Here is a 25,508-nt window from a genome sequence, read left to right on the forward strand (position 1 = left end):
CACACATTGGAACCAACAAGTAGCCTACCTTTGTGAACGTACGTGCAAAAACAAATAAATAAAGCAAAGGCTGGACTGTGGGCTATTCTAATCAGTTTTTTTTAATCTTGCCTTGAATGTGGCTGGACTGTGGAATCTCTATTTTAACCATTTTCTTGTCTTGGTAGTGATCGTAGGTGTCGAACCGTGATATTGAATGGAGACCTTGGATTCCCGGCATGGCTGCTGTCTCCAGATCGGGGGGAGGGGGAACAATTTCTGCAGGTTTTCCTCAATGGCTGCACAGCATTCGATGTTTTGCAGCTGTAGTGGGCTGCAGAGGACGACTGAGCATTAGAAACTCATGGAGATGAAGCCTAATTTTTCAACTTTACAAGTTGTGATAGTATTTTTGGCACATCCGCCCCAACGTAATTGGAATTCACATGTTTCATGATATGGAAGTTGGTGGCTTAGAATAAAGAACAAAGAAAATTACAGCACAGGAACAGGTCCTACGGTCCTCCAAGCTTGCACCGACCATGCTGCCCTAAAACCCCCTACCCTACCGGGGACCATACCCCTCTATCCCCATCCAATTCATGTATTTTTTTCAGATGCCCTTTAAAAGTCACTATCGTATCTGCTTCCACGACCGGCCCTGGCAGCGAATTCCAGGCACCCACCAACCTCTGTGTAAAAAACTTGACTTGTACATCTCCTTTAGACCTTACCTTCGCACCTTAAACATATGCCTCCTAGTAATTGACTCTTCCACCCTGGGAAAAAGCTTCTGACTATCCACTCTGTCCATGCCCCTCATAATCTTGTAGACTTCTATCAGGTTGCCACTCAACCTCCATCATTCCAGTGAGAACAAATCAACTTTCATCCAGGAGTCAAGGCCAAGGAGGTCTGGGAAGAACAGACACCAAGAGAGCCTGAGAAGAACCGAGGCCAAGGGGAGAGAGTGAAGTGCCAGGGCTGAGGAGGCCTAAGAAGAGCTGAGGTCGAAAGTTCCAAGAAGAGACGAGGCTGAGGGGCTTGAGAAGAACTAGCCATGGGCTCCAAGAAGAGACAATGTCGAGGTGGCCCTGAAGAGCCTAGGCTGAAAGGTAGCAAGAACCCAGGCTATGAGGACCGATGCCGAGAGGCATGAGGGAGCCTTGGATGAGGGGAAGCTGAGAAGAGCGAAGTGTCCCAAAATGAGCCGACGTGGATGGAGCTGAGAAGAGCAGATTCTGTGGATCCACGAGATAAGGGCGAGGCCACGGGACCCGAGAAGAGCTGATGCCAAGGAAGCCCTGAGGAGCCTAGGCAGAACGGGCCTGAGAATGGCCAATGCCGATGGGGTCTGAGAACCACCGAGGCTGAGTGTCTCTGGAAGAGACAAGATTGAAAAGGCCCGAGAAGAGCTGAGGCTGTGTGTCTCAAGAGGACCTGCAGCCGTGAGGTCAGAAAAGAACTGAGGCCAAGTGGGCCTGAGATGAGCTGAGGCCAGAGGTGCCTAAGAAGAGGCCGAAGTGTCATGGGAAGAGCCAAGGCTGAGGGAGGCCTGAGAATGGACCAAGTCATGTGGTTCACGAAAAGGGAGAGGCTTAGGGGACCTGAATAGATCTGGGGCCTTGTGTCTCGAGAAGAGCTGTCGCTGTGGGGCCAGAGAAGAACCAAAGCTGAGGGGCACTGAGAAGAGCTGAGGCCATGTGTCCCAAGATGGCCCAAAGCGGCCAGTGATGCCTGAAGCCAAGGGGACCACATGAAGAGTCAGGGCCAGGTGGGGGTTGAGAAAAACAGATGCATCTGGTCCTGAGTAGAGCCAAGGCTGGGGGGACCCAAGAAGCGTCGAGGCTGCTGTGGCCCGGGAAGAGCATGTGTTGGTGTGGCCTGAGAAGATCCGGGGCCAGGGGACGAAGAAGAGCATGTGCAGGTGGGGTTAAGTGTGTAAAATTGCCAAGGGTGGTGTAGGGCACGAGATGAGCTCAGGGTGAGGAGGCCAATGAAGAACAGAATCAGTGACCCACGAGGAGCCGAGATTGATGATGGTGTGGAGGACATAAGAAGTGTCGGCGTTGGCGTATGAACAGCTGAGATCGTGGGTCCTGCGAAGAGCTGGGGTTGGGGGTGGCTGGATGCAAGATGAACTAAGGACGGTATAGCATGTGGGTGCGTGAAGAGCCAAGGCCGGGGGTAGTAAGGCATCAATGGACGAGGGTGGGGCATGAAAATGGCAGAAGTGATGGGAGCCCAAGAAGAGCTGAGGCCGAGAGGGCCAGAGAAGAGCTGAGGCTGAGAGGACCCGAGGAGAGCTGAGTTTGAGAGGGCAGGAGTGCAGGAAGATGCCCAGGGGGCCCAGGAAGAGCCAGGGCCAAGGGACCTGAGTAGGGCTGGGATCAAAAGTGCCTGAGTGCAGACCAGGCTGCAGGACCTGATAGGAGCCAAGCCTGGGAGTGTCCAAGTAGAGCCGAGGCTCAGGGAGCCCAAGAAGAGCCAAGACCACGAATTCCAGAAGAGCCAATGGGTGGCCTTCAAGAGCCTCAGCTGAAAGGGTTGGAGAATGGTCCCAGGAAGAGACAAGTCTGAGGAGGCCCCAGTAGAGCTGAGGCTGCAGGAAGCTGGGAACATTTCCAGTACCTGAGGCCAGCATGTGTGCAGGAGGTGTCTCCAGCTGCAGCTCCTGCAAGCCAGTGTTTCGGAACTGGAGCGGCAGTTGTCGACACTGTGGAGCATCCGTGAGGCGGAGAGTATTGTGGATCGTATTGTTAGGAGAGGTGGTCACACAGCAGGCTAAGACTCCCCAGGCAGAAAGGGAATGGGTGACGATCAGGCAGAGCAAGAAGCCTGGACAGGCTGTGCAGCAATCTCTTGTGGCCATTCCCCTGTAAAGCAGATGTACTGCTTTGGATACTATTGATGGGAATGGTCTCTCAGGGGAAAGCAGCAGCAGACAAATTTCTTCCACATGGTTGGCTCGGCTGTACAGGGAAGACTGAAAAGTGTGGGACTGCAATAGTTATGTGTGATTCAGTTGTCAAGGGAATAGATAGTTGTTCCTGTGATCAGAAACAAGATTCCAGGATGGTATGTTGCCTCCCTGGTGCCAGGGTCAAGAATGTCTTGCAGCAGTTGCAGGACTTTCTGGAGGGGAGAGCTAACAGGTAGTGGTCTTGCTACAGATTGGTACAAACAACATAGATAAAAAAGGGATGAGGCCCTCAAAGTGGAATATAGGGAGTTAGCAAGTAAAATGGAAAAGTAGGACTTCAAAGGTAGTGATCTCAGGAATACTACCAGTGCCACGTGCTAATCCGAGTGGGCGGCACGATAGCACAGTGGTTAGCGCTGCTGCTTCACAGCTCCAGGGTCCTGGGTTCGATTCCCAGCTCGGGTCACTGTCTGTGTGGAGTTTGCACATTCTCCTCGTGTCTGCGTGGGTTTCCTCCGGGTGCTCCGGTTTCCTTCCACATCCAAAGATGTGCAGGTTAGGTTGATTGGCCAGGTTAAAAATTGCCCCTTAGAATCCTGGGATGCGTAGGTTAGAGGGATTAGCGGGTAAATATGTAGGGATATGGGGGTAGGGCCTGGGTGGGATTGTGGTCGGTGCAGACTTGATGGGCCGAATGGCCTCCTTCTGCACTGTAGGGTTTCTATTTCTATTTCTCCAACCCTTCCTCATAGCTAATGCCCTCCATACCAGGCAACATCCTGGTAAATCTTTTCTGTACCCTCTCCAAAGCCTTCACATCCTTCTGGTAGTGCGGCAACCAGAATTGAACACTGTATTCCAAATGTGGCCTAACTAAGATTCTATAAAACTGCAACATGACTTGCCAATTTTTAAACTCAATTCCCCAGCTGGTGAGGGCAAGCATGCCTTCTTAACTACCTTCTCCACCTGTGTTGCCACTTTCAGTGACCTGTGTACCTGTACCTGTACACCCAGATCCCTCTGCCTATCAATACTCTTGACCAGAATTTGTTGCCCATCCTCAACTGTTCTTGAGAAGGTAGTGGTGAGCTGCCTCCTTGAACTGCTGCAGTCCATATGGTGTAGTTCACAGTGTTGTTGGGAAGGGAGTTCCAGGCTTTTAACCCAGCAAAGGGAAGGAATGGTGATATAATTTTAAGTATGGATGGTGTGTGGCTTAGGGGGATACTTACAGGTGGTGGTGTTCTCATGTGTCTGTGGCTCTTGTCTTTAAAGGTGTTATGGGTCATGTGATGGAAAGTGCTGTTGAATGAGTCTTGGTGAGTTCTGCAGTGTATTTTCTAGCTTCTTGAATGTTGTTGGAGCTGCACTCACCCAGACAAGTGGAGAGTATTCCATCAAACCCCTGACTTCAGCTTTGTAGATTGTGGACAGGCTTTGGTAAGTCAGGAGTTCAATTACTCACTGTATTATTCCCTGCCTCTGACCTACTCTTGTGGACAGTATTTATAAGGCTAGTCCATTTCAGTTTCTGGTCAATGGTAACCCCCAAGCTGTTGTAATTGGCTGGGTTGGATTTGTCCTGTTTCTTGCGTACAGTGATGTGGAGATGTCAGCGTTGGACTGGGTTAAGCACAGTAAGAAGTCTCACAACACCAGGTTAAAGTCCAACCTGTTGGACTTTAATCTGGTGTTGTGAGACTTCTTCTTGCGTACAGGGCATACCTGGGTAATTTTCCACATGGTCGGGCAGATGCTGGTGTTGTCACTATACTGGAACAACTTGGCAAGAGGTATGACAAGGTCTGGAGCACATATCTTCCATACTATTTCTGGAATGTTGATAAGGATCCAAAGCCTTTGAAGTATCCAGAGCCTTCAGCCATTTCTTGATGTCATGTGGAGTGAATCAAATTAACTGAAGACTGGCATCTGTGTTGCTGGGGACCGAGGAGGCCGAGATGCATCATCCACTCAGCACTCCTGGCTGAAAGTGTTTGCAAATGCTTCAGCCTTATCTTTTGCACTGACATGATGAGAGAAAGAGACATGGGGAACAATTGACAAAGGAGGAGATGGGGCTGGGAGGTGGAGGGGAAGGAAGAAAGGAGAAACAGGGGTAAAAGGGCAGAGTTGGGGGGAAGCAATAGTAGGCAGAGGGGTTGGGGTGGGGAAGGAGCGATGATGGCAGTCAGAGATGGGAAGCTGGAGTCCAACATCAAAGACAGGAACACAGACACAAACCAGGGTGGAATGGGAACAGAACTGTATGAAGTGGAGGGGAAGCACACAGACTCTGGAATATGAAGAGTGGGTGTGTTAATTTTGCACAGGAGGGGAAGGTTTGCACAAAAAACTTGTGAAGTTGGGAGAGGGCACATGAGGAAGGGTTTGCACAGAGACTCATGGAATTGGGGGTGGGGGAGGAAGGACAATGTTGTCAGCAGTCTGGAAGGAATGGGAGAGTAAAGGAGATGTGAGGGGCAAGTTTTTTTAGGCAGAGTGTGGTAGGTGTCTGTAACGTGCTGCCAGGGGTGGTGGTAGTGGCAGATACAATAGGGGCATTAAAGGGGCTTTTAGATAAGCACATGATTATGCAAGGAATAGAGAGATATGGACCAAGGGCAAGCAGAAGGGATTAATTTAATTTGGCGTCATGTTCGGCACAACATCATGGGATGAAGGGCTGTTTCTGTGCTGTACTGTTCTATATGAAGGAGAAAGACAACCTGCCCAATGGCCCCTCCTGACTCATTGAGGAGAAGGAGCACCTGAAGGAAGGTCAAGGTGCCCTGCCCATTCAGCGGTCACGGGCATTCGGCCTCTGATATTCGGGTAAGCGTTCTCCAAGGCGGCCTTCGCGACACACGACAGCGCAGAGTCGCTGAGCAGAAACTGATAGCCAAGTTCCGCACACACAAGGACGGCCTCAACCGGGATATTGGGTTCATGTCACAATATTTGTAACTCCCACAGTTGCGTGGACCTGCAGAGTTTCACTGGCTGTCTTGTCTGGAGACAATACACATCTTTTTAGCCTGTCTTGATGCTCTCTCCACTCCCATTGTTTTGTTTCTTAAAGACTGGATTAGTTGTAAGTATTCGCATTCCAACCATTATTCATGTAAATTGAGTCTGTGTCTTTATAAATTCTGTTTGTGAACAGAATTCCCACTCACCTGAAGAAGGGGCTTAGAGCCTCGAAAGCTTGTGTGGCTTTTGCTACCAAATAAACCTGTTGGACTTTAACCTGGTGTTGTTAAACTTCTTACCATTCTTGCCTAGCCACTGATGGATCCCAGCAATGTCTATTGACCTGGAGTGCAGATCTGAGTGCAAATCCAACAGGACGTGCTGGACCTTGCCACCCTTCCCATGGTAACCTTGTGGCACTGGCATTTCGGAGCCACAGCATCAGACAGAACATGAATGGACTCCTCCATCCCTCACTCTGGTCTACTAAGTGACTCTTGCATCCCTGACTCGGACTCAGTAGGTGCCTGAACTCCAGTAGTCCTCCGAGTTCCAGAGAGCTGGGCTGTTACTGCTGCGGAAATATATCAGTGAGGTGTTCTTCAGAAAATGGCCCCAAGCCTAATGTACAATGATGACTACCGAGGTGTGTGTCTCCATGCTGGTGGAGGGTGTGGGTGAACGCAGTGATAGAACTTCCTCAGGTGGCTCCTCAGCTTCCTCACCTAAGGTGGGCTAGGGGCTGGGGTGTACGTTGGCCTTACTCCTCTGCCTGGGCCTGCTGGTGCCTGCGTGAGTGAGAGAGAGAGAGAGATTTAATTCATAAGCAGGCAAAATGCAAGATTGTATGCCACTGTGAATGTCAGAAGGTGATGAACTCATCGTGGTCTCATCCATACCAGGTTGCTGGGAGAAGCTGATCTCACCTTCCCCATAGGAGTGACCCCTGTCCTTCCCAGTCAGTTCAGCACCAACCTCCTTGAAACTGGCGAGCTCTGTCATGTTGGTCGTCCTTCCACTTGTCTGGGATCTCTCCCTTCTGTTGTGAGCAAGTTTGGACTGCGTGAAGATAAAAGCAAGGAATGTGATGAGAAGGGATGGAGCAAAGGTTGGGAAACAGGCATGCCTCCTGTGTGTGGTGTACTTATCCCCAGAGAGGCCTGTGGCTGGAGTTTGTGCAGCATGATAGATAAGATAGTGGCGATGTGAAAGTATGTTGTGGAGATGCCAGCGTTGGACTGGGGTAAACACAGTAAGAACTTTCACAACACCAGACTTGATTACCTGTGAAGACTCGCCATTATTTTGTAAATTGAGTTTGTGTCTTTATATGTCCTGTTTGTGAACAGAACTCCCACTCACCTGGTGAAGGGGCAGCGCTCCGAAAGCTAGTGGCTTGTGCTACCAAATAAACCTGTTGGGCTTTAACCTGGTGTTGTGAGACTTCTTACGATGTGAAAGTATCCATGAGACAATCAGTGATGATATGTGTCACCCCCCCCACCCCAATATTGTGTGAGATCCTGAAGGGTGTAACCCTTTGATTGCATAATGCCGTAATGAGAATGTGAGTTTTGAGTAAGCGAAAGGTTGACTTACCCTGGCAGAGCAAATTAGATTATTCACCCTCCTCCTGCAATGGAGCCGTTGCCAGCTATGGTGACCTGACTTGCTATGGCCTCCCAGGCCAGAGAGGTGAGGTTGGCATGCTTACAAGAGCCATCCTTCAGGTGCAGCACATCCCAGAGTTGGCGCACCCCTCTTATCAATGTCATGGCTAAACCTCAGAGCAGCCTTCTTTTTCTTCTGCTGCGCTGACATCTCTACAGTTATCCTGAAAGACAGCTGAGAGAGTGAAATGTGTGTGCTTGGGTGGTGTTCAAATATGGCACCCAGACCTTTGACCCATTATGTAAATGTGAGGTGGACAAATCAAATCCCAGTCCCCAAATGATTTGAGAGCTACTCACTTCAGCACAACTAATTACCTCCTAAACATAAGAATATAAGAAATAGGAGCAGGAGTAGGCCATCTAGCCCCTCGAGCCTGCCCCGCCATTCAATAAGATCATGGCTGATCTGAAGTGGATCAGTTCCACTTACCCGCCTGATCCCTATAACCCCTAATTCCCTTACCGATCAGGAATCCATCTATCCGTGATTTAAACATATTCAACGAGGTAGCCTCCACCACTTCAGTGGGCAGAGAATTCCAGAGATTCACCACCCTCTGAGAGAAGAAGTTCCTCCTCAACTCTGTCCTAAACTGACCCCCCTTTATTTTGAGGCTGTGCCCTCTAGTTCTAGTTTCCTTTCTAAGTGGAAAGAATCTCTCCATCTCTACCCTATCCAGCCTCTTCATTATCTTATAGGTCTCTATAAGATCCCCCCTCAGCCTTCTAAATTCCAACGAATACAAACCCAATCTGCTCAGTCTCTCTCATAATCAACACCCCTCATCTCTGGTATCAACCTGGTGAACCTTCTCTGCACTCCCTCCAAGGCCAATATATCCTTCTGCAAATAAGGGGACCAATACTGCACACAGTATTCCAGCTGCGGCCTCACCAATGCCAACAGATGCAGCAAGACATCTCTGCTTTTATATTCTACCCCCCTTGCGATATAGGCCAACATCCCATTTGCCTTCTTAATCACCTGTTGCACCTGCAGACTGGGTTTTTGCATCTCATGCACAAGGACCCCCGGGTCCCTCTGCACAGCAGCATGTTGTAATTTCTTTTCATTTAGATAATAATCCGATTTGCTATTATTTCTTCCAAAGTGAATAACCTCGCATTTGTTAACGTTATACTCCATCTGCCAGATCCTCGCCCACTCACTCAGCCTGTCCAAATCTCTCTGCAGACCTTCTACGCCCTCCACACGATTCACTTTTCCACTTATCTTTGTGTCGTCTGCAAACTTTGTTACCCTACACTCAGTCCCCTCCTCCAGATCATCTATATAAATGGTAAATAGTTGAGGCCCCAGTACCGATCCCTGCGGCACGCCACTAGTTACCATCCGCCAACCAGAAAAGCACCCATTTATTCCGACTCTCTGCTTCCTGTTGGATAGCCAATCCCCAATCCACGCTAACACCCTACCCCCAACTCCGTGTGACCCAATCTTCTTCAGCAACCTTTTGTGAGGCACCTTATCAAACGCCTTTTGGAAATCCAAAAACACTGCATCCACCGGTTCCCCTCCGTCAACCGCACTAGTCACATCTTCATAAAAATCCAACAAGTTCATCAAGCACGACTTTCCCCTCATGAACCCATGCTGCGTCTGCTTAATCGAACCATTCTTATCCAGATGGCCTGCTATTTCTTCTTTAATGATGGATTCCAGCATTTTCCCACTACAGACGTTAAGCTAACCAGCCAAACACAAGGCCAGGCACGTTTGACCACCATTTTAATCAGTGGGAAATGAGCTGCAGAACTTTCCCACCACAGGACTTAGTTTCAAAAGGAAAAAAAAATTCCACCCATACACAGGGACCAGGTGATTCCTGAGCACCATGTATTCATGACCTAGACGTAGACGGCTTTTCAAACCTTACACTTTCAAAAAAGTGAAAGATTTCTTTCCCCAGAAAGGATGGCGCTGTGCTGACATATGAATACAACATGGAATGTTGAAGTAACATAAGCATAAAATTTAACTGTGGTGATGCAACACTGAAGGAATTTGACCAATTGATCTATTTGGTTCTGCCTCCCTGAGGCCACACTTACATATATTCCACAGTTCTTTAAAACTAATATTGAAGAATGCCATATAGCTGTATTTTAAATACTAATACAGTCAACGGACCCCTTAATATCATCATAACCTTCCATGACAACAGCAACCTGCATTTATATAGCACCTTTAACATAGTAAAGCCTCCCATGGCACTTCACAGGAGCTTTACCAAGAAGTACAGAATGAACAACAAAAGCAAATAAGGGAACAGGCTTGGTCAAAGAGGGAGGTTTTAAAGGGCTTCTTAAAGGAGGATAGAAAAAGGCAGAGAAGTTTAGGTCGGACGTATTGTAATTCAATAATTCCTAATCTTGTTATTACTATATGACTTGGCTTCAATTGAATTGTATAATATTTTAAAATTATGATTCCCTTTATGAGTCACAGCTTCCTGAAATGGCGTATGATAGGCCTGATGTGCGCATGGTGGGCGAAATCTTACCAAAAAATAGCAGTGTTGGTTCTGGCATGAAAAAAGGAGTGTTTCCCATCAACAGAGCTGACGTGTTTTCAGACTGAATTTTATACCTTATTAGTAATAATTGTTATGCCACAAGTTTCATGCTGCTCCTGCGGCGTGTTCCCTCTGGTTTGCCCGCCCCGCTATGACTTAACCACTGCAAGCACTGGACCATATAAACGGCTCCACAGCACTTGTCCCACGACGACTGCAGGGACTTCCAGCCAAGAAGGCAGCACCATGCTTTTCGGAGGAGGCCCTCACCAGGATGCTGGATGGAGTGGAGTAGAGGCGGGAGATGGCCTTCCAGCACCCCCACTTGGGATGCAGTGGCAGTTCTGGTCAGTGCAAGCGCACTCCAGAAGAGGATGGGGTAGCAGTGTCAGAAAAAGAATGACCTTCTTCATTCAGCCAGGGTAAGTGAACAACCTCCAGTCTCCTACTGGGTCCCCTCACACACCCAACCTTTTCTCTCACTCAGCCACCTTGGCCTCTTCCAACATCAGGCACCAGATTCCCCCCCTCCTCCCACAATCACCATGTTCCCCCAGTAGCAGCTCTGCTCCTCACACTCCAGCTCCCACCCAAGCCCCACACCTGCCGCACCTCATCACCATCGTAAATGTCAACACTCCCACCTACAGTTTTCCTCTCTGTGTCTTTGCAGGACAAACTCAACCACAACAGGCGTTGGTGGGCACAGCCAGGTGGAGTCATGCCCCAGCTGAGAACCCTCACAAGTTTTGAGGACCAAGCCCTCGATCTGGCTGGGGAGGAGGAAGAACGTGCCTGCGCTGCTGGTGAAGTGGGGACAGCAGAGAAACATGAGAATCCTCAACACATATACTGTCATTCCTCAAGTCTCAAATAAGTAATCAATGTTCCCTCTGTATTCACTTTGATGCAATTTCCCTTCTCTTGCAGGCTGAACAGGAGAACAGGTCGGACCATCCTCATGCCCCCTGGACCCACCAGACTCCAGCAGCTCAGAGGGAGACTTCTCCAACCCCATCATTGAAGAGGTGGGCGTCACAACTGTCACCTGCACCTGACACCAGCGCAGATCCTCCTCTGGGACTACCATCCAATGGCTGCAGACTCAGTAGGTGTCTCAACGCCATCACTCACACCCTCCACTCGGACACTATAGCTGCATCTCCACATGGGTCCCCATCAACTCCAGCAGGATGCGGGCGTGGACCCCAGAGTTCAGTGGCACCAAACGCCCACATTCCCCCAGCCTCAAGCCTCCATCAAAGAAACCTGGCATTACGTTAGAGGACAGGTGAGTTGCTGCATGTGATCATTGTTTGCATCCTGATGGGGCTCCTCACCAATGCATCCGGTCATGACCCCATCACGCCTTGCATAATGGGGCACATCAGTGTTATCTGTGTGATGTTGTAGCCTTTCTGGGAATGTCAGCTCAATGCTTGGGACATCGGCTTGCAAAGAGTTCAACGGTGGCCTCCTCGAAATGGCGGTGCTTTTTGGCTGCACACCAGTTAATGGCATAATCATTAGTGAGGGGAGGCTGGGATGGCTGTTCAGCGAAGTGCCCTGCTCTTGTGGCAGACGAGGCACAGCCGAATTGTGTGAGGCCAGCAATTAGCACGTCCAGCTCATTCCCAGAGGGCACCCAATTTCTCCCAGGTCACCAGGGGTGCAGAGCTGAGCAACCTTCCATGTTCCACTGAGATCTACTGTTACACGCAAGTACCCCTGACAAATGCTTAGAGTCTTCCAGGCAGCCTCTCCCTGAGTGTGGGTTCCAATCACACTGCAGTCATCCTCCCCCGAGTGCAAGGCCCTTCAGGCCGCATGAGGGGAAACGCAGTCCATTCTTGATTCCCGTACAATGCCAGCTCGGCCTCTCATGGGACCCCACCCGAGTAACTCATAGTCACCCCCATAAATCCCTACAGTACAAAAGAGGTCATTCGGCCCATTGAACCTGCACCGACTCTGGGGGTCTCCAATAGAGCATCTTCCCCTGCCCTATCTCTGTAGACTCGTGCATTTACCCACTAATCCCTGCTAATCTTTGGACACTAAGGAAGAATTTACCATGGCAAATTCAACTAACCTACACATCTTTGGACCGTGGGAGGAAACCGGAGCACCCGGATCCCACACAGACACGGGGGGAATGTGCAAACTCCACACAGACAATCATCCGAGGCTGGAATCGAACCTGGGTGCTTGGAGCTGTGAGGCAGCAGCGCTAACCACTGTGCCGTCCCAGTGCTGAGCCTCTTGTTTTCAAGCCCTCCCGCCCTCTTCCCAGCTGACACTAAGGAAGGGCACTCCCTCAGCTGCGATATGGACAGGAACTCAGGAAGGAGGATACGGGAACCGCTGCCTGCGCTGTCTTCACAACTCCTTTAAAACAAGGGGCACCCTGACATGAGGGGTAGAGAAGGCCTGCAAGTGACATCTCCCGACCTCCTCCCACATTGACGATTCTGGGACCTCCACCCCCGGCTCCGAGTTGAACTTATCTGTGTCCCCTGAGGGGGAAGTCCCGGAGAGAGTGCTCGCTGATGACATGCTCATGTATTGAAAGGAGCTTTCTGTGCTTCGTGCGGCATGCTTTACGCCACTCAACCGGCTAGGAATCTCAGAGCTTGGAAACTCGCTGGCGTGAATCATGCTTTCCGGATTTTGAGCACATGGTGCCTTTCCCGCAGACGGAAAGTGCGAACTTAAAATCGCCCCCAATGTGCTGAAATCAAAAGTTATTAAAGTCATTTAACTTAGATCATAAATGTATCAACCTACAAAATGGTGCTGCAATTGAATGAAAAGCATTGACAATATAAGACTATACATAAAAACAAATTTTACTAGCAATATCATCATTGAGAACAAGCCTTATACAGGACAAGATCAAAATGATTTAATTCTATCATTGGTGCATTTGCAGAATAGATTCCCAGATAAAGAAATTAATATTGAATCAATTCACATCCTTTTTTAAAAAGATGATTGGCATCCTGTTTAGGATTGAGTATAGCAAGAATAACTGAGATAATTAAATTCAATAGTTCCCAATATGCTGACGCTTTGGGAAATATGATACCAATGGAAAGCGAAGAATTACAATCCATGTTTGTCTTGGTTTAATTTTCGAGGGCGCAGATTATTTCCTCAGGTGAAACATATTCAGCAGACACATAATGGTTATATGGCCAATTTTTTTTCTCATTTGAGGTTTTTTTCATGTCCTGTATTTTTATGTAAAACATATCAATTATGACACCATTGAGAGAACGCTTTGCAAAAATATAATGAATTTTAATGTGAAAATATAATGCATTGTGCAAGAAAATAATTTCAGTAAAATTAAATTGGAATTGTTAACACCATGGAGAACCCAGATAATGAGGCCAATGGAATGTAGATGTGCCATTGATGACATCCCAGTGCTATTATCTTGTACTGTATTGTAGCAGGTGTCCTGAAGGTATTAAGATTTAAAACATTCACCCAAAGTTAATAAAGAAACTGATACTATCCACTTCATAAAATGTGAAGTCAATTTAATAGTCGTTTCTCTTCCTGCTCCCACACCATTATCTTTGGTATCCTCCAAGGATACCTCCTTTCCCCTCTGCCCCCACTCTTATTTTTCATTGGATGCTGGCCATTGGTGACATCATTTGAAAGCGTGTAACGTTAATTTTCACATGCATGCTGGCACCAAGCCCTACCTCACCACCACCTCTCTTGATTGTTCCACTGTTGTGAAATTATCAGACTACTTATGAGACATCCTGTCATGGATGAATGGAAATTTCCTCCAATTAAATATCAGTAAGACCAAAGACAAAGTCTTACCTTTATACCACTGTCAGCACCTTCTTTAGTCTTTAACTATTTACACTCCCTTTGTCTTGTGCCCATGTCACCTTTGTCAAATCTCTCCTAGTTCCCACCTAGTCCTGACCTATTTTACCCCAATCCCCCTAAAACAGTAGAAATTCCATCACATTCTTCCCTCTCTTTAACTCTGAAGAAGAGTCATATGGATCAGTATTTTACGACCTTGCTTGGGTGAGGCTCGTAAAATCCTGCCCGAGGCCAATGGAGAATTCCATTCTGCGAGCCGCGCCCGACCTAATTCTGGGACAGGCCTTGCAGTAAAATTCCGGTCTCGGACTCAAAGCATTGGAGTGAGATTTTCCAGTCCTGGCCAGTGACCAGAAACTTCCACCCGAGGTCAACAGACCTTCTAATGGTCTGTTAAAAGGTCTGTCCTGCCTGTGATGATTCCTGCAATGTGCCGGATCGGAAAATTTATCCCATTTACTCTGTTCCTCTCTCCACAGACGCTGCCAGATCTGCTGAGTTTTTCCAGCATTTTCTGTTTTTGTTTTGGATTTCCAGCATCCTCAGTATTTTGCTTTTAGATACTTCACCTTCTGCCCTCTCCACAAGCTAGCTACTGACTCTATTTCTCTCCCTGGCAACTGTGTGAGACTTAATCAGATTGTCATGATCTGGGTATCAAATTTGATCCCAAGATGAGCTTCTGACCACATATCCACAGAACCTTTGCAGTGCAGAAAGATGCTGTCCGCCCATTGAGTCATTATTCAGACTACCTATTTCCTCTCTGTGATATTACCCAATTTTTCTCTTGCCTTGGCTCGTTTGCTGCTGAAACACTCATTCATGCCTTTGTCATCTTTAGAAGATGCGGTTACACGCCATGTCTTCTGCCCTCCATAAACTTGAGGTTATCCAAAAACTTTGTTATCCATGTCCTGACATGTAGGAAGTTTTATTCACCTATCACCTCTGTGCTCACTGATTTACACTGGCCCCTGGCCAAGCAACCTTGATTTGAAAATTCACATCTTTGTTTTCAAATCCCTCAAAGGCCTCGGACTCCTCCCAATCTCTGTAATCTCCTCCAGCTCCAAAATACCTGCACTCATCGAATTCTGGTCTCTTGAGGATCCCTGATTTTAATTGCTCCACTGTTGGTAGCTGTGTCTTCAGCTGCCTAGGTCACAAGCTCTGGAATTCTCTCCTTAAACCCCACTGAATGTCTACTACTCCTTCTTCCATTAAGTACTCCTTAAACCTACTTCCTTCACCAACTTTTGGCCACTGGCCTAATATTACCTTTTGTGGTGCAGTGTCTAATTTTATTTTATAATGCCCTTGTGAAATAGCTTGGGATAGTTTATTTCATTAAAGGTGTAACTGGGGGTTGGCTTAGCTCAGCTGGCTGGACAGCTGGCTCGCGATGCTAACAGTGGAGGTTCAATTCCCATACCAGCTCCGGTTCTGAACTTTACCTGAGGTTAAATCACCACCAGTGGTCATCTGGGACCATAGTGCTATGGAACTATTTACAACACCACCAGGTGCAGTATAAAGTCCTTAAAAATATCATAGATGCAACCTCAGAAAAAACACCCACTCCTACATGTATCATCTTTATGGCTTCTCTAAGTGGGATTATGAATTGTATCTGTAATAAACACTGTTGAGTGCGTACTTTTTAACATTTTCCAGCCTCATTGACCATAGGATCTGTGCAACTGACTGGATACTTTCAACTCATTAATCTGGGTTAAGTTCAGGTTGGAGAAAGGTGAATTTGAGTTATGATCATTTAGTGTTCTTTCTAATCCTCTTGACCTAATTCATCTTAACCTATAATTTAACTGAGAGGATAGTAGGCTTACATTAACACTGCAATGAATTTACTGTGAAAATTCCCTGGTCGCCACACTCTGGCACCTGTTCGGGTACACTGAGGGAGAATTTAGCATGGCCAATGCATCTAACCAGCGCATCTTTCGGACTGTGGGAGGAAACCAGAGCAGCCGGAGGAAATCCACACAGACACGGGGAGAACGTGCAGACTGCACAGGTAGTGATTCAAGCCAGGAATCGAACCCGGGTCCCTGGCGCTGTGGGGTAGCAGCACTAACCACTGTGCCACCGTGCCACCCTGATAGGTAGATCAAAACAATTTACAGAACTCAAATCAATTAGTTCAACAGGAGTTCTGATTCTGAGTAAGTGGTGGATTCCAGCTTCACTACAGGAACTGAGCACTCCATTTTGGCTGATCCTTTATCGCAGGATTGAGGGAGTGCTATCATGTTGGAGGTGCTGTTTTTTCAATTAAACTTTGAAGTGAGGCCACATATGCTGTTTAAGTGAATGGACAAAGATCCCATGACACTATTTGAACAAGAGCTGGAAGTCACCTGGTGCCTTGATCAAGATTTATCTCTCAACCAATACCAGCAATCAGATTAATTGGCCGTTTATCTAATTTGCAGTTCATAGAACATTGCTATGCACAAGTTAGTTATTACCTATGCCTGTAAAAATGACAGTGATTATAACTTGTTATCCGACTGGAATATTTAAACCTTTTCCCCAGATATTTTCCCCTTGTGTGACCAACAAAATCTGAGTTAACTCAGATTTCACTTAAAGAAAATCTTTCCTTTTATTTAACACTTTGAGAAGTTATATTCAACATAAATCTACATTAGTTGCAACACTTACTTTAACTTAGGCAACTTAATTCATTGAACCTCAACCTTAACTTTAACTCATTTAAATTCAAACTTTTTAACTCTAGTTTATCTTTAACTCTAACTTTACCTTTAAGTTTTTGACTGAAAACAAATACTACCCCCCTTAAGTGAACTGGCCAGGTTTGCCTTGGATGTTAATCTTCCTCTTGTCTTTCTCTGAAGCTATCTCCAAGGCACATGTTGCGAATGCGATTCTTGAGTTTCCGTTTGGGTATGAATCTTCCTCTTGTCTTTCTATGAAGCTATCTCCAGAGCACATGTTGCAAATGCGATTCTTGAGCTTCCACTGAGAACAAAGAATCAAAGTGCTCTTTTTATCCTAACCTTTGCACATTTCTCTGCCATTCAGCCAATGTGACCAGAAACTGATCACAATGTTTGATTATTGCCAATGGAATTACTTGTAAACAACTCCCAAATATTTATACCAAACTGCACGTAAATTACATAGCCTTTCCATATATGGAATAAGACTATAATCAATGGTTCTGGGATGTCTGGAACTCATCCGAACAACCATCCTTATTTGGCCAACACAGAAAGTGTCAGGTCACATCTCACAGGACAGGTCATGACTTGCTGTAGTCTTATCTGACCTGCATCTGTGTTTAATACAACTTGGCTAAAATCCCAAGAACTGTGGTTCTTATCCATTCTCATTGACACTGTTACCATCACCGTTGCCATTGCCTTTGGCCATCCGGCCACAGCCTCAAAACTAATTATGTGGGTGTGGAAATCCTGAGTACATGAGGGCGTTACATTCTTTCAAAAGTCAAGGCAGAAGTGGGTGGCATGGTGACACAGTGGTTAGCACTGCTGCTTCACAGCACCAGGGACCCAGATTCAATTCTGGCCTCAGGTGACTGACTGTGTGGAGTTTGCACATTCGCCCCGTGTCTGCGTGGGTTTCCTCCGGGTGCTCCGATTTCCTCCCACAGATATGTGGGTTAGGTTGATTGGCCATGCTAAATTGCCCCTTAGCGTCAGGGGGACTAGCAGGGTAAATACATGAGGTTATGGGGGATAGGGTGGGATTGTTGTCAGTGCACATAAGATGGGCCAAATGGCTTCTTTCTGGACAGTAGGAATTCTATGATCAGTCTTTACCAGAAGGATCTGGCAAACTCTTCAGCTAAGGCTTACCAAAAACCTGTTGCAAGGATAGAATTTTTGGTGAAACAAGCCCTCTTTCCGTGAAGGTATCACAATTCACTTGTGAAGGCCAATCTCATTATGAAAATGATGTAAGTATCCAGCTCTTCCTCCTGCCGGGTAATGAGGAGAGTGCCCTTTCAGACAAGTAGTGAGCTTATTGAATAAATAACGAATGAATAAACACAATCCAGTCCAGTAAATTAGATTATAACTCAGTCAGATTCTCAGAACTGCTTTTAATTTTCTCCAGTGTGGTAAATATTATTGTCTTCAGCAACCAGTCACTTCAGCACAGGATTTTTCAGGCCACTTAACTGATCATGTTCTTGTTTATTGGCAGCATTTTATTCACCAATCCAACTGGATCTGTAGTCGGTCTTTTCAAAATTCCCTGTCAGCTTCTTAAGAAGTCCCAGATGTTTGGCTTATCATCAAAAAAACCATGTTACTCCAATTTTCTATCCTCCTCTATTCTCTTCCCCCATATGTGTTGCCTCCTTAACATTGGAATCGTTAAGAAAAAAAAAGACCAAGGTCCATATGTGCAGGTTAGGTTGATTGGCCATGCTAAATTGCCCCTTAGCGTCAGGGGGACACAGCAGGGTAAATACGTGAGATTACGGGGATAGAGTCTGGGTGGGATTGTTGTCGGTGCAAGCTAATGGGCCGAATGGCCTCCTTCTACACTGTAGGAATTCTATGATTCTATATTTTGCTTCATATCAGCCTGTCTCATTTTCCAGCAAAATGGACTTCATTTTATGGACAATGAATGCTCCTCTCCAAAGATTTTGCAATTCGTCAACAGAGTTATGAATCACATCCATCTGTTTCCTTAACAGTATTCCCATTGAGAGCACAATTTATTCCCCCACTGTAGCATCACCAGCTCCCAGTCCCACCAGGATATCTTTCTGAGATAAATGCAGAAAATGCTGGATAAGATCAGCAGGTCTGGCAGCATCTGTGGAGAGAGAAACAGAGTTAACATTTCAAGTCCATATGACCATTCTACAGAACTGAAGAGGGTAGAAATGCAATGAATTATATAGCAGGGCAGAATAGAAGGTTAGGGATAGATCGGGCCTAAGGAGAGATTGACAAAGATGTCATAGACGTAAGATAAAGGGTGTGTTAATGAACAAAGAACAATACAGCACAGAAACAGGCCCTTCGGCCCTCCAAGCCTGCGCCGCTCATGTGCCCAACTAGACCAATGGTAGCATTGAGGACTGAAGAAGGTGCTAATGATGGCATAAAGGTAAGATATCAGAAAGTGTTAATGGGAGAACAAAAGTCAGTGTTCAGTGAAAGCAAAACTGATGGCCCTGTGGGGGAGGGGTGGGGTTGAATTAGGGCAAACCAAGGGAACCAAAAAGCAAAAAGGGGGGTTAAGGCAGAGGGGAAAGTTGTTGAAGTCAATGTTGAGTCCAGAAAGCTGGACTCAAAATGTTAGCTCTCGCCAAAATCTTGCTAACGTTTACAATAGCAGGAACCTATGGCCCCGCCAACGGTGCACCCCACTGCTGGTTTCCCGGTTGCAAGGGGTAAGTTCAATGGGAAATCCTGTTGACAATGGTGGGATCATACGATCCTGTTGCCAGCGAGTAGCGCGCCACCTCCTGCTGCCCCAAAGGCGCCACACATGGGGAGGAAAGTTCCACCCTCTGTTTCCATCTTCACAGAGGCTACCAGAGCTGCAGAATTTATCCAGCATTTTCTGCTTTTATTTCAGATTAGCAGCATCCGCATTAATTTGCATTTATTTGAGGATGCCTTTTGGTCCTGTTTTTTAAAAAAGTAATTCTCATGCGTTAATAGAAACGTGGAAGATTTACATTTGGCTGGTGGGGATAGGTTAAATGCATCACTTAAACCACACATGATTATTGGAGTAACCCCAGGCAACCCGTGGTACCATCTGCCTTAACGTTCTGGTCACTGTTTCAGACAAAATCAAGTTTTCAAGTGGCTTCAATTAGCTCTTCATTCCGCTATAATAGAGTGATTAGCTTAATCAATTAATTGTGCAAGCAAGCGACTTTTCATCGGAATTGATCCACATCACCAGTTCTGATGAGAGGCCACCGACCTGAATCATTAAGATCAAAGCAGAATACGGCAGCAGATATTGGAACCTGAAACAAAAACAGAAGATGCTGGAAGATCTCAGCAGGTCTGACAGCATCTGTGGAGAGAGAATGGAGCCAACATTTCAAGTCTGGATGATCCTTTGTCAGAGCGTCCAACTCTGTTTTTGTGACCTAAATCATTAATTCTTTCTCTCTCCACAGCTGCTGCCTGACCTACAGAGCATTTTCCAGCATTTTCTGTTTTTAATTCTGATTTTCAACTGCTGTGGGTTTTTTTTTGATGTGTTAATCCTCTGCAATTACCAATTTATTCTTTTATTAATTTCGGGTAAACTCCGGTGTTCCAACAGATGCTCAGTCAATCTTCACGCCTTAAAAAGGTGACCACTTAAACCTGGGCCTGTTGGTCAACCTCCAGAGCAAAATTCCCCTTTCCAGCAAATGAGGTGTGTGTCGCTGTTCACCTCGTAACTGGGCAAGCGCACCCACTACGAGTAGTGGAACTGAATACATTCTTAAGACAACCCAAGACAATGTCAATAGTAATACACCTTCCTGTTCCCCCCAGAACCATGATAGAATTTCCCTTTTCCTTCACTTTTCACTCCCCCTGCCAACCCCAAATTTCACATTCGACACATCTGCCATTTCCCCAGTACGATGCCACCAAACACACGTTCCCCCGCAGTAAAGACAAAATCCTGCAAACGCTGCAACCCTAAAATAAAAGTAAGTGCTGGAAAAATTCAGCAGTTTTTGGTGTACCTGTGGAGCGAGAAGCAAAGATAGCGGCCATGATTTCCTGGCCTCACCGTGCCTGCCACGGATCGAGCCAATCGCGGAAAATTGCGTGCAGGCCTAAAAATGGGTTCTGTGCCTGGTGCCAATTGGTTTGCGATCGTCCCGGTCCCGTTCTACTGGCGCAAACCGGATCTCGCCCCAGAAAGGATGCGAGGTCAGTTAGTATATTTAAAGTAGCATTTAAATGTGCTTAGCCCGTTCGACACCAGGTCCTGGGATCTTCTGACGCTCGGGTGCGGCGAGAACCTGGTGAGATTCACTACTGGTCTCCACGAGCGGAAACCAGGTGTGATGGCCACGCCAGGGGGCTCGGAGGCCATTGAAGCCCTGGGGTGGTTGGGAACATGGCTGGGCAGTGCCCATCTGGCAATGCCCACCTGGCACACTGGCAGTGCCCACTGGTGTCAGTTGGGCATTGTCAGTGTGCCAGCGGTAGTGCCAAGGAGGTGGGGCCAGAGTGGAGGTGGGGATTGAGTGGGAGTGGGGACTGTGGGGTGGAGCTTGAGGGGCTATGGGAGGGTTGCTATGATGGGGAAGCTATGAAATGGGGGCACGAAGAGTTGGGACATGGGGAGCATTTCATGGGTCATGAAGGGGGGCCCATTGGGAGGACCCAGAGGCTGGTGATCTACGTCAAGGAGCGGATGGGGAAACATGCTGCTGCCTAACTTGCTGAATATTTCCAGTGTTTGCTGTTTATTTTGTAGTAGTAGGGACATCCTGGTCTCAAACATTTCCTTAACCAAACTTCATCTCCTTACCACATATTCCATGATCATTCCTGGGGGTGGTGTTGAAATATTTTGCCTGGCTGCTTACGTCTGACATTCCATACACTGAGTAAAGATTTTATTTGTGCACAACGTCCAGCAAGATCACAAATAAGGGATGAGAATCTCTGGCCTCGCTCACCCCAAAACCGGAGAATTCCGCCCAAGGTCAATGGACCTTTGCGTGGTCCGCCCCCGCCACACCCCCCTCCCCCGCTACGATTCCCATGGCGGGTGGGATAGGCGAATTCCTCCAAGATCTAGTAGATAATAAACACAGGAAATCTTCATATTATGGCTGAAAAGTCCCACTCCGGTGGGACTTTTTCCATCCCGCTGCAGTAAACGGAAATTTGGCTGGCCACCAAATTATCCGACTTCACTGCAGCAGGAGTGCGGCGTGAACAACTGGTAAGATCACGGCCACACTTTTACAATCTCACCAGTATACGGGCGGTGACTTTGAGTCCGCAGTCTCCGTTTGCAAGAATGGCGACTCGTGCTCAAAATCTGGAAAGCGCGAGTTTCCGAGTTCCGATCGCTCAGACCCTCACTGCTGCAGTGGTGTGAAACACGCCGCGGGATGCCAGGAAGCTCATTTTAATAATTAGCATGTCATTAGCGAGCACTCTCTCTGGGCTACCACCCCCCCCCCCCCACTCCCCACTGGATACACAGCGGGCGCTGTTGTGACGTCATGCCAGTGCCATTTACAGTAGGTTCACCTCGGCGTGAAACTGTTGTGGGGGTCTTTCCGGAGGTGTAAAGATGTGTATATCCCCCAGGCTAGAGGGGATATGGCCAGGCAGTGGCCTGGCAATTCCCTCTGGCACTGCCCCTTGACGCAGGTTGGCACTTCCAGACTGGCACCTTGCCAACCTTGTAGTGCCAACCTATGCCAAGGGGTGGGACCCAAGTGGGAGTCTCATGAGGGAAGGTGGGATTCATTTGCATGTGGTGGTGGGCCGGAGTGGACGGAGGAGCAGGGAATGCCAGCAATGGTCATTGTGGGGATGGTAGGGTGAGGGGGTGATGATTGGGGTGAAGGGGTGAAGAGGCCAATGATCAGGGGAGGGAGGGGAGAAGGGGCCAATGATCGTGGGGGACGGAGAAGTGCTGACTCCAATCAGGTTTGGGGAGGGGCACACCTGAGATCCTTTAAAGATGGCGCCCAAATCTCTGTGCAGCCAGGTTTTGCCAATGTGTTGATGTGTTCCCCCACCACCCTACCATCCCCCCCTACCCCACATGACAGTGTGAAATACGCCCTCTTGAGTTGTTTGGCAGAGTGTTGTAGGATCCGGAGAGAAGAGCGACGTATTTCTCTGGAGAGAAACGTACCGGTTTTCTTGCCGGAAACAACACTCTGCCATTTTTTGGCAAGTTTCCCCCCCCCCAGAGTGACAGGTGGAAATCTTGCCCCGGTGCCTGAACAAGGGGATACTTATAATGTGGCGGCGTCTACTAGGCTGAGTAAGAACCTGTGCAGAGTTTCCCTGTATTACTTGGTCTCGGCACAGATTCCCTGAAAATGTGAAGCCCTTCTGCACACAGGCTAATGGAAATCTAGAAATCTCTTCCCCAAAAATGTGTGAAGCTGGGGATCGATTGAAAATTTCTAAAGTGAAACTAAGAGTTCTTTGTTACATAAGGGTATCAAGATTTATGGAACAAAGGCAGGTAAGTTATAGAACACATTGTTCAAACTGAATAGCTGGACAGGCTCGAGGTGCTGATAGCCTATATTGTTCCTACATTGTTACAGTCTGTTGGAACTCTGAGGTCCATCTTGAACTTCAGCCCAGATTAATGGAATGAAAGCTACCTCCCTCTCCCCCGGAGAGTCTTAAAGAGCTCTATCTGAAATGAGTTTGGGCAATAGTAACTCAGTTCCAAGCAGGACATAAGTCCATGGCATAAAACTGACAGCTATCAGAACTAGCCAACCTACCAGTGTGCAGATGGAAAGAAAATGTTGGGCGGCATTTTCCGGCCTTTCCTACCAGTGGAATCTCTCAGTCCTGCCGAACGCAAGCCCCCTCGGCGGGTTCCCAGTCGCACGACCAGCGAGCAACGCAAATGGACATTGACTTTGAAAGGACTAAAAGATTCCACCAGTGGCCAATAGTGAGCCATCCTCGCTGTTTGAAAACCTGCCATGGCTTTGGGGATGGGGGAATAGAGAATCCCGGTCCTTCATGCACAGCGTTTCGCCTTTATTTTTATCTGACCTGCCCTGATTCATGCAAACGCTGGGCATCAAAATGAGAAGCATATTCCATATCCCATGCACTGCCATTCTTCAGCTTAATAAGTATATTGATTGAATTAACATTCTGTGGGTGAATTTCGCAAGTATTTCAATAGAGCAGCTTAGTGTAGATTGTATTATAAGTTTTATGTGATGAGCTCACAACCACGAGGAGCCGAATCTGGTTGTTCAAACACGTTCTACATAAAGAATGTTCATTTATAGCATCTTTCAGAACCTCAGGACATTTTAAAGCATTTTACAGCCAATTTCATAGAATACTTAGAATTTCATAGAATCCCGACAGTACAGAAGGAGGCTATTTGGCCGATCGAGTCTGTATCGACCACAATCCCAATCCCCATAACCCCACACATTTACCCTAGCTAGTCCCCCTGACACTAAAGGGCAATTTAGCATGGCCAATCCACCTAACCTGCACAGCTTTGGACTGTGAGAGGAAACCAAAGCATCCGGAGGAAACCCATGCAGACACGGGGAGAAAGTGCAGACTCCACACAGACAGTGACCCACGCTGAGAATTGAACCCGGGTCCCTGGTGCTGTGAGGCAGCAGTGCTAACCCACTGTGCCACCCCCTTGCCACCATGCCACTCCCTTGAAGCATAATGACTGTTGTAATGTAGGAAATGTGGCAGGTAACCTGTGCACAGCAAGCTCCCACAAACTGCAATGTAATAATGATCAAATAGTCTGTTTCACTGACACTGACTGGGGGGATAAATATTGGCTGAAGACAGTAGGGTCCTCTTTAAACATGCAAATCAACCTCCAAATCTTCTTCAAATTGTGCTGGGGTCTTTCAATATATTTGGGATCTTTTTGGGGTGGCCTCTCTGCAAACCCTTAACTTGGTTGGGAACCTCAAACTCTGGAAATACTAGACGAAGGAAGACTATACTAAATGAATCAAGGAATTAGAGTCAGAAATGGGCACAGGAAACTGATTTCAATGTTAAAGTGAAGCCTGCATTCATTTTAAGGGGGTACCTAGGCCTTAACTAAAAAGACCCATTTAGCAATGGCTTCAACACCCATGTATTTGGAGTGGCCGCCTCTGCCATGCTATTTCAGATTATAGTTGCACCCATCTTACACCTGTGGAAGAGGCACAAGGTTTTAGAATTTTGGCCCCACAGTGAGTCATTATCCATATGGTTTTCGGGGCAGAGTTTTGTAAATTCCAAACGAGTAGTTTAGTATCTTTTTGCCTTTACTTTTATCAAACACTTTCCTTTAACTCGGCCTGGCAATAAACAGTGCTGTGTGTGAAGGTTTCACTGAAACGCTTAATTTTGCCAGTTATGTCCAGATAAAAATACAATCCTGATGTCAGCAGTTCATGACAATGCTCCAACACATGAAACTTGTTGCTGATGTGTTGCAATCTTGTTCCTTTTGAGGACTCAGTAAATGATTAACGAGCAAGCTATTTATAAATCTGCAAGAAGCCTTTTTAGTCATTTTGGCTGTACAAATAGACTCCAGTCTAGTTCTATTTTTTTCATCCATATAAATAAGTAGCTAAGTTCACAGTGATAAACTTAAATCAATTAAAGTAATTGTGAATCATCTGCTTCAATTGATCATACCCCATTGCTGTCAATATACTATTCTATTATTGGACTAATCAGCATACTAAATGTTTTGAACATTAATGATTCTACTTATACTTGCACACAAATATTCCAATTTGAAAACAGCACAGATTGCGAGGGAGTTATAAGATTAGCAAATTACTATCAAAAA

Source organism: Mustelus asterias, chromosome 21 (assembly GCF_964213995.1).
Source record: "Mustelus asterias chromosome 21, sMusAst1.hap1.1, whole genome shotgun sequence".
NCBI lineage: Eukaryota > Metazoa > Chordata > Chondrichthyes > Carcharhiniformes > Triakidae > Mustelus > Mustelus asterias.